This window comes from Mesitornis unicolor, unplaced genomic scaffold (genome assembly GCF_000695765.1).
Source record: "Mesitornis unicolor isolate BGI_N332 unplaced genomic scaffold, ASM69576v1 scaffold47611, whole genome shotgun sequence".
NCBI lineage: Eukaryota > Metazoa > Chordata > Aves > Mesitornithiformes > Mesitornithidae > Mesitornis > Mesitornis unicolor.
Genome location: NW_010164007.1, coordinates 1 through 9,469, shown reverse-complemented (window position 1 = coordinate 9,469; position 9,469 = coordinate 1). Strand labels below are relative to the sequence as shown.

Below are 9,469 nucleotides of genomic sequence, written 5' to 3'. Positions count from 1 at the left end.
GTTCTATTTAGCTCAAACCAGGACAATGCCTTAGCCTTACAGTGTCTGCATTAGCCTCCTTTCAGAAAAGGCCTCAGCAGCTCTTATTTCTAAACTTCTGCTAATACAGGTACAGTTCTTGCAGGCCGCACTTTAGTTAGCTGTAAATGCTGTTTTAACTTGTTTGAGCAGATTTAAACTTGATAGCATTCCCTCATATAACTCTACTGCTTCCCAGTTCACATCAAATGCAGATCAGACACTTGTTTCTCTTAAAGCCTTGCAATTACAGTGTGCAATTTTCATTCTAAATTAGCTGGGAGAAGGTAGTGGTGTGTAGTGACCTCTTAGCTTTCTATAGAGCAGCCAAGAATCCAGATTGTAATAAGTGATGCACAATATATTTGTCTGATAACAAGGTATTGTTTGTATATATTGATCTGCTCAAATGTCTATGAGCTTTGCATTTTACTCCACATTCTTACAGCTGTTGCTTAAGGCTTTGTAGATGAAGCAGCAAAGACTTTCTATCTGGAAAAGCTTTCAGTGTGATAAAGGTTGAAAACAGTTGAAGCCTTCTGTGACAGTTCTAAGGAGGTCATACAAAATTATTTTACCAGCAGCTTGGTTCCTCTAAACCTGCTCCCTGTTTCTTTTTTTTTTTTTTTTTTCCTCCCCCTGAGATCTCAGGCACTTTTCAGTCCATTATTTACATCCAGGAGATGCTATTCCTGTCTCAATGCCAGTGCTGCTTATCCTGATCCGTTGCTGAATTCTGTTTTTCCTGAAAGTTGTAAGCACTTAAATACAATCTACAGAAGCTGTAGATCATACCCAGAAACCATCTCGGTTTTTAACTGCTGAAAGAAAGAGTACTTTCTCAAGCTGTGTTGCTCCAAAGATGTTAAAGTTTGTAGCAGCTCTGCTACAAAGTACCTGCACAAAGTAGGTGATATTAAAGGCAAGCTTTGTTGTGCTAAAGACAATTTACATCTAATTTTGTTTCATGTCTTTTTTAGACTGAAGCAGTATAACTAGAGATCAGAATCAGTTGTTAGAGAAATGAACTGGATCTCGAAGTCTGATTTCATCAGATTTTATAATTCAAACTTGAAACCTGAACTTCCAATTTCAGTTTGAGACAAGGAGGGAATGTGAAACACTGCTACATGAGGGTTTTGTACTGTATTCTTGGATCACTGAGATTTGGAGACACCTGGCTGTGTCCCTGAAGTATAACCAGTTCAACCATGCAGTGCATCTACAATATGACCAGTGTCACACCAGCTGCACATGTATTACACAATGATCCGACTTGCTCAGGGTCCATGGGTTATATATATATTCTCCATGCATTTGCAGTTCATTTGCCTAGCTGGTTAGACTCTTCCAGAAGGTATGGGGATCACTGCACACGTGCCAAACAGCACTGTGTACTTACTACCCCTGCTCAGGAGAGCCCCAGACAGAAATAAGGCAGTCTTTCCTCAAACATTATCTGGCATGAATTCCAAAAAAGATTAATGTGGACAATAAAACCAATTTATAAACTGTGTAATTTCCCCCTGTAAATTATAATGCCAGAGTTAGCTGTACATAAAATGACTACTGTTGTGGCATGTATTTTTGTGAAGTGGAGTTAAAAAAAACCAAAACCAAAGCAATTTATTAACAAAAGTGAAGCATATTTAAGATATTCATTTTTGGGCTTAAAGTTTAGCACTATGAGTCATCCTGCCCAAAAGTGGTAAAGATAAGGATATTTTTAAGAAGAAATTAGTCATTATTTAATTAATTAATTCATTATAGAATACATGGCCAGTTATGAAATCACTATACTGTGAACAAAATTTCTTGTTTAATGTTATGGGTTATCTGGTTAATCAGAAGTTTTGCTGCTGATCATACTAAGGTGCATATTTAAGAGCAGAAATTAATACTGATGCCTATAATAAAAACTGAAGCTTAATTGTTCTCTAAAAAGGTGTTGCAAAAGACTTATAAACATTTTACTTTAAAAATATATATATGGTTGCAGTGGCAATGACCACCATTCACTTTCTACAATTAAAGTGATTTTTTTCTTTTTTGGGTGAGGGAGAAGGATGCCTGAACAGAACTTAATGAAACAGAACTGTAATGAAATATTTAACAATGACAACAAGCCATCCCAAATCCATTCTTTTTTATCAAACCTTGAGTTGTGAGGATGCAATTTAGCAACCTCCCTAGCATTTCAAACAGTGTTAACAAATAAAGATTTAAAAAATTCCTATTTTAAAGAAAACTTAGTAATGAAACATTTGGTGGGTTTTTGTTTTTTGTTTTTTGTTTTTTGTTTTTTGTTTGTTTTGTTTTTGTTTGTTTTGTTTTTTTGTTTTGTTTTTTCTTAATTCCTTTAATGCCTGGTATACATGGTCTGCTTGAGCATTGTTAGAAATACTCATTACTAGTGATGAGGACATTCTGTGGTTTCCCATTTATGCTTCTCCACAAAAAAGTAAGTATAGTTATTTTACTCATTTCACTTGCAATCACAGCACAAGTTCAGTTATTATCTGGGTTGTGGGGAACATTTGAGATTAGTCCAAAGCTCTTCATGTGAACAATTATCTCTTATAATACTCTCTACATGGCTACTGTTTCCAGTTTTGTGGAAATGGAAGAAGCTAGGTTTGGCATTTTCTTATTACCCACGGGACCTAGACATTTGACCAGTCTTTAAAATTTGCTCAGAAACTTAAGCCAAATCACTGACGCAGATTTCATAGAAAAGTTCAAGGTATGTCTGTGCTATAGCTTGCAGCAGACTAATGGATGCTACATACCATGGTAGGAACCATCCAAAACAATGGAGGATGAGACTTACTGCAGTGCAAGTGCAGCAGTGACCTAACTGGAGCTAGCTTTGGTGCCAAATAACTCCATGCAACACACCACCTCTCCTGTCCTGAGTGACCAGCATAACAGACAGAACTGGACTAGAACTGCATAGTCATGGACTAAATGAAATGGATGGACATTTTGCCCATAGACTAAGGGAGTGATATCTATATAAATCAAAGGAGGGTGATGGGAGTGGTAGTTAATGAGAATGTATTGGGTAGTATAGGATCTGAGCATGATGTAAATGGTATGGAGTAAGGGGTGAAGATTGTACTGGTTTTGTCTGGGATAAAGTTAATTTTCTTCACAACAGCTAGTATGGTTCCATGTTCTGGATTTGTGACCAGAACAGTGTTGATAGCATGGGGGTGTTTTATATATTGCTGAACAGTGCTTGCAACATCAAGACCTTTTCCGCCTCTTGTTGCTCTGCCAGTAAGGAGGTTGGAAGCGCACAAGAAGTTAGGAGCTGACAAAAAGGATATCCCATACCATATTGTGCCTTTCTCAGCAATAAAAGCTAGAAAGAAGGAGCAAGAAGAGAGGACACATGGAGTTACATTTGTCTTACCAGGTCACTGTTAAGTGTGATGAAGTACTGCTTCCCTTGATGTGGCTAAACATCTGCTTGCCCATGGAAAGTAGTGAATGAACTTCTTATTTTGTTTTTCTCATCCACACAGCTTTTGCTTTAGTTATTAAACTGTCTCTATCTCAGCCCACAAGTTTTCTCACTTTTAGACTTCCAATTCTCTCCCCCGTGCCGCTGTGCACGGTAAGCAAGCAGCTGTGTGGTGCTGAGCTGCCTACTGGGGTTAATTCATAACACCACAGTTAGTAAAACCATGACAACAACAACACTGAAGAGAAACAACACTGTGGATGGTTTAAAAAAATAATTAAGACTGTAGTAATCCATTTAAAGTAGAAAAGAAAGTGTATTCTATTCCCTGTTCAAAATTATGTATTTGATATGATTAGATACTGGAACGGTGTTACCAGGGTTAGTTGACACAAAAAGGCACACCTTGTATTTCTGCATGTGACAGAAGCAAGATCCCATATGGAGAAACCTTCTGTTAGTAGCAACACTCTATAATAGGAATGAATACGAAAATCAAAATCTAGAGTGCAGAGAAACTTCTGATTGTCTTAATGCTTATCTAGAAATGCAAAACTTAAAAGACAGGGCTCAGCTCTCAAAGGAATCCTCTGACACAGGAAGAGTTGAAACTTGCCATAAAAGTTAGGTGAAGCAGATAAATACCTACATACTAAATGGTATGTAACAGAAGACAGTACTTAGCACACTGGCAACCTTGTACAGTTGTAAAGAAAAAGCTTTCCAGCTTCCTATGCTCAGGGCTTCTTTTGAGTTATCAAGAATGATACTCAATGGGCACCTATGTCAGATGTGGAGATGTTTCTTGCCATTAGCAACTAGTCTGTGCAAACTTTGGTAAAAGGAGATTTCAAACAACATGGAGGTTCAACACATTTTCACCCTAGCAGTTATATTAAAAGATCTATGGAAGCTTGTCTGCAAGCAGGTATGAGTACACAACACTCAAGGCTGTGATTTACAGCACTTGCTACTTGGTACTACTTCCACACGTTGGCACTCATAATGAGCAGTAGTTGGTCACAAGCTTACTTAGCTTTTGAAGTTTTCCTGCCCTGGGTGTATGAGCTGGCAGGTGAAGGCAGACATCTCTGTCTACACTAGCTCCAAGACAGAAGTGTAAGGGAATAGAGATCCTCAAGTTGAAAGTCAAGTTGAAAAAAATACAGTCAGGGTTTTGGTTTTTTGTTTGTTTGGTTGGTTGATTGGTTGGGTTTGTTTTGGTTTGTTTTGGTTTGGTTTATTTTAAATGCTACAGATTAGTAAACTACACTTCATCTTGAGCCAATTCAGAGTGTACAGGCTAGGAGCTAAAAATGGTTTAGCTAGAGGAACTATAAACTCATTAGCTAAACAAATAGAAAATAATTTCAGTTGAATCTTAAAAGGGTTGCCACCACCATATTTGGAGATGTAAGCCAAACAACTCTTTTTCTTTTCTCTTTAGTAGGGGTTGTTTTAGAAAATTAGTAAAGTAGTTGCATGAACAGTAAACCATTGAAAACACTACTTTTGCTATCACTGATCTTTGTAAGAAAGCTGGATTTTTTCTTTTTATCATGAGCAAATTACAGTATCTTCCATAGTAACCATAAAAGAAAGGAGCTATACAAAGACTTACTTAATTACATACACACTATTACATTTTTATTCAGTTGGAATTACCTCAAAATGTAAACTATCATTTCTACTACATCTCCATAAAGAGAAAATTCACTATAGTACTAAAGGCTGGACACTAAGAGGACGGCATTAGACCACTATAAAGCAAATGCTGCGTCTCTTAAATGTCTTTGGAGATTGTTCATGGAAGTGAGATTTTTTTTCTTGATTCAGCTGCATTTCAGATGTGCCTTTTAGAGGAAGCCATATAATTGGTTTAAGAGGAAAATAAAGCACTAGTGATTCCCATTTTGACTCTTACAACAGGCCAATGATTGAACCATGACAGTCTGTGTCCTATATGTCACAGGCAAATATGTGGTACAGTCCTGAGCTAGCAGTATCTTTGTTAATGTAGAAGTAGGGGTTATACAACTTTACAGCGAAGGCTTGGTAATTCAGAAAAGATCAGATCTTCCTAGGGACCCAGCATGCTCACTGGTAATTGAAGTGATCATTGTGATAATTCTTTAAGAGCTACAACTCTTTTTGCCACTGGCAAATACCTTGAAAGATGCTGCTAAGGCAGGAAGGACGGTTTTCTTGCAAAACAGATGTATATTACCTCACAAGGGGCCATAGTGTGCCCAGAAATTATGCAGATGTATGCAGAGAGAGAGGGCAATCAACTTTTTTATCTTCATGCAGAGCCTGTGAGGCTTACATAAGGACATTGCATAATTGTAGCCTTTGGACTTTGTCTTCGTTTAAGGCTCAGAGAGCAGGATTTTCTCTCTATTGTCCCCTACCCTCCCATGGGAGGATTAAAAAAAGGGAATAGAGAAAAAGATGCTTTGTACAAGGTTGGAAGTTAAGACTGTAACAAGTTTAATGAAACACAACAACAGGTAAATGGAAAAGGGAATTAATAAAGGGACAAAGGATATTTAACTATATACAAAACCCAATCCCAGTAGTCCTGAGTGGAAGTGTCCAAGGAGTGCCTCGTGGCCGCTGCGACTGCTGTGACTTGTCACAAGGGACCACAGTGGTGCCGGGAAATGGGTGGTGGTGGATGCTGCCGAGCACATGGAGGTAGCCCCAGCCGTCCCAAGATGCAACAGGAAGCAACCCAGGAAGCCAGGAAAAGCCCACAAAAACCTCGGGCCTCCTTGGTTTTTTATAGACTGTGGCCGGAAAGGGGCAGGAACAGTACTGATCTCGGATCCCCCAGGGTCCTACAGACACCACCTATCCTTCCCTTTCAGGTTGGTAACCCTTAAACCATAACAGACTTGGTGGAGCACAGGAATTTCTCCCTCACTATGTGGGCGCTGGGTAGCTGAGCTGCAGCCATGGAGGCAGAGGTGGTCCGGCAGCAAGCGCTGCCAGGTGCTCCACCAGGTGCTGGCCTGGAGTGTGGGCGGCCGCTGTCACCTGGTCCGTGCTGCTGCTGCCATCTGCATCACGGCCTTCATCATCCTCAGCGGTCCCTTCCACCAAGTGCGCTGGGTCTCGAATTTTTTCAATTATTTATATGCTTCCTGCGTCCTCTTTTGTATCCTCCTTATGTCTGTGGTGATACTGGTAATAAGAATCTTCAATGTTGAATTTTATGCAGTTGTGACATCAATACCATGCTTTTGTTTAGCAATGATAGGAAAAATAGTTCACCCTCGGCAAGTTATCTATTCGGCAGCCCATACTGTGATGGCAATTTTGGTTGCTTGGTGCGCTGCAGTTATGACAAAAGGTGTTCCAGTTCCTTGCTATGCCCTGCATGCCTTCAGAAAGCCTAGAAGATGTTGTTACTCTGATGTGCCTAAATGAACATCACCTCTTTTTTCTACTTTCTACTTCTTTTATTTACACATGGCTTCAGAACAAGCAAGAACAGATAAAAAATTTCATGTCAACATGAGTGCTGATAATGTATTTCTTCAGCAAGCACCCAGAAGCCTCCATCCAAGCTGCCTTCTCTGATGCCCAAATGCACATCTGGGCTTTGGAAGGTCTGTCTCATTTGGTAGCAGCCTTCTCTACTGAAGACCAATTTGGAGTTGTCCAAACTACACTGCCAGCTATTCTGAATACTGTACTGACTCTTGAGGAGGTTGTAGACAGACATTTCAAACTGCCTCATGTTTCTAGCAAACCCCCCAGGATTTCAGGAAGTCTGGTGGATACATCCTACAAAAGGCTGTGATTTGCCCTTAGGGTGTCTCTGAAAACAGCACTGTACCAGATAACTACTGTCTTTGGAGAACACTTAAATGCAGTGCAAGTGTCTACAGAACATAAGAAAATACTTCAGCAATTCTTGGATTACAAAGAATAAATAACAGATTTTGATGCAGCTATGGTTTATGTTTTCAACACTCTTGATGAGAAGAAACTGAGACTACTGAATTCTTATCTTGGCTTTTTGGAAAAGTGTACGGAAGTACAAGACAGAACAAAACTCTTAGAACTGTAGAAGAGCTCTTCTGGGTTTGGATCATCTTTTGTGTAATAAAACTTTATAAACAAACAAACAACTCCCCCCCCCAAAAAAAAACCAAAACCAAACTGGTAAGTGTTAAGAGTCAGCTTGAAAGGGTGCTGACTCAACTAATTTAAACTATACTTTTACCTTGAGAGGTTGGACTAGATGATCCTTGTGGTCCCTTCCAACCTCATTTTCTATGATTCTATGATATGTTTCTAGGAGCATAAGACTGCCCCACAAGGGAAGTGGGAGACGAAGAATGCTTCTTCTAAGCCACCTATGTCAACTTGAAATACGTAGAGGAGAGAACATAGGTGATGCACTTTGGAGATCAATTACCCAAGCAGTGTTCAAGTGCCTTGGCTTTATGGCTAAATACAATTAAGCAGGTACCTTATATGCATATTATCAAAACACGCTTGATTTACTCATTTGCCCTTGAGGCATTATTGAGAAAAACCCTAAGTTAATAGTAATTACCTCTAGAAACAAACTAAGCAATGTCTCAGTTTATTCCCAAGGGTGAATTCCCTGCATCAGTTTCTGAACTGTGAAGTCTTTAAGCCTAGTCGTTAACATGCAATTCAGATATTGATTATGAACCCTTTAGATCTGGTTATAGAGTTGCTCATCAAAACCTGCCTATGAAGTTTTGCACTTGCTTCTGAAATCGAGATGTTGTAGACCTCCCTGTACAGACATAGGAATAATCTTTTACTGTGTGCACTTTTAATTCATGTCTCTTAAAAACTGTCTTCTTGTACTTTAAACTCAGACACAACAAATATTTCAATGAAATGTTTCAAAAGTCATTAAAAGAAACTTAATTCCTAACCAGACATTAAGTAAAATGTAATCCTAATGAGGAACACTAAGGTTTTGCATTAGTGCTTTGTTTTGAAGATACTATTGCTACAATTTTTTAATTTTTGTTTTTTCTGTATGGGACTTGTTCTTAACTAGGCTATTGCCAGTTATCAGCTCTATTCTTCATTCAGGATTACTTTGATGTAGCAATAAATAGCTGCCAAAAGAAAAATCTTGTTAATTTCACAGAGTTTAAATTCTATTATAACCACTGGGAAACTATTATTATATAACTGGAAGCTTCAACTTTAAATCAAACAAATCTATAAATGAAACAGCCTTTTCTAGGTATTAAGACTTATTACTACCTATGTTTTTAGACTTGGCCACAGAAAAAACCATCACCATGTGAATTTTTACTTTTGCTAGTTGTTGCATTTATTCTTTCCTCTGCAAAATATAGTGCATTTGTCAATTCAAAGAATTAACATTCAGTCTGTTCAGAAAATATGTAAATGAATGAAGATCCTTTTGTATGAATCATAACTGAAATTAAATCAGCCTCAATTTTCTTGTACTTGGCCAACATTTCTAGATATTCTTTTCTTGCACTATATGTACTAGTATTTTAGAATAGTATAAGGTAAGATACCCAGTTAAGGTTCTGTTGTCTACTAAAAAAAGTTTTTTGTTAAGAAGGTTGATTTTCTTCTGGTTTATATGACTAAATCACCCAAGTAATTGGATCAATTTTTATGTTTTCATATATGTAACAACTGGAGGCAAAAGAACAGCACAGACTTAATTTATCTAAAGATGAAGAATGACCTAAATTAATTTATAGTCTTAGATGCAAAGTTTTTTACAGTTTTGCTTGATTATCATTGGTCAGTTTGGCATGCTATTATGTGCTGGGAGAGTACATAACATGGTGGGTTAGGTGGGACCCAGGAATTGCTGATGCCAGCCTCCTGATGCAAAAGATGTGTGTGCATTGCAGTATAACCACTCATCATCTGCGGAGTGACCCTGGGCTCTCTAAATAGCTGCATGAAGTTCCTTTTCACAGAATCACAGAATCACAG

At 38.3% G+C, this 9,469-nt stretch overlaps 1 pseudogene; it reads left to right on the top strand.

Annotated features, from left to right (window-relative positions):
* The first annotated feature begins 6,869 nt into the window (after positions 1 to 6,869).
* LOC104548198 lies at positions 6,870 to 7,427 on the top strand (annotated as a pseudogene).
* The last annotated feature ends 2,042 nt before the right edge of the window (positions 7,428 to 9,469 follow it).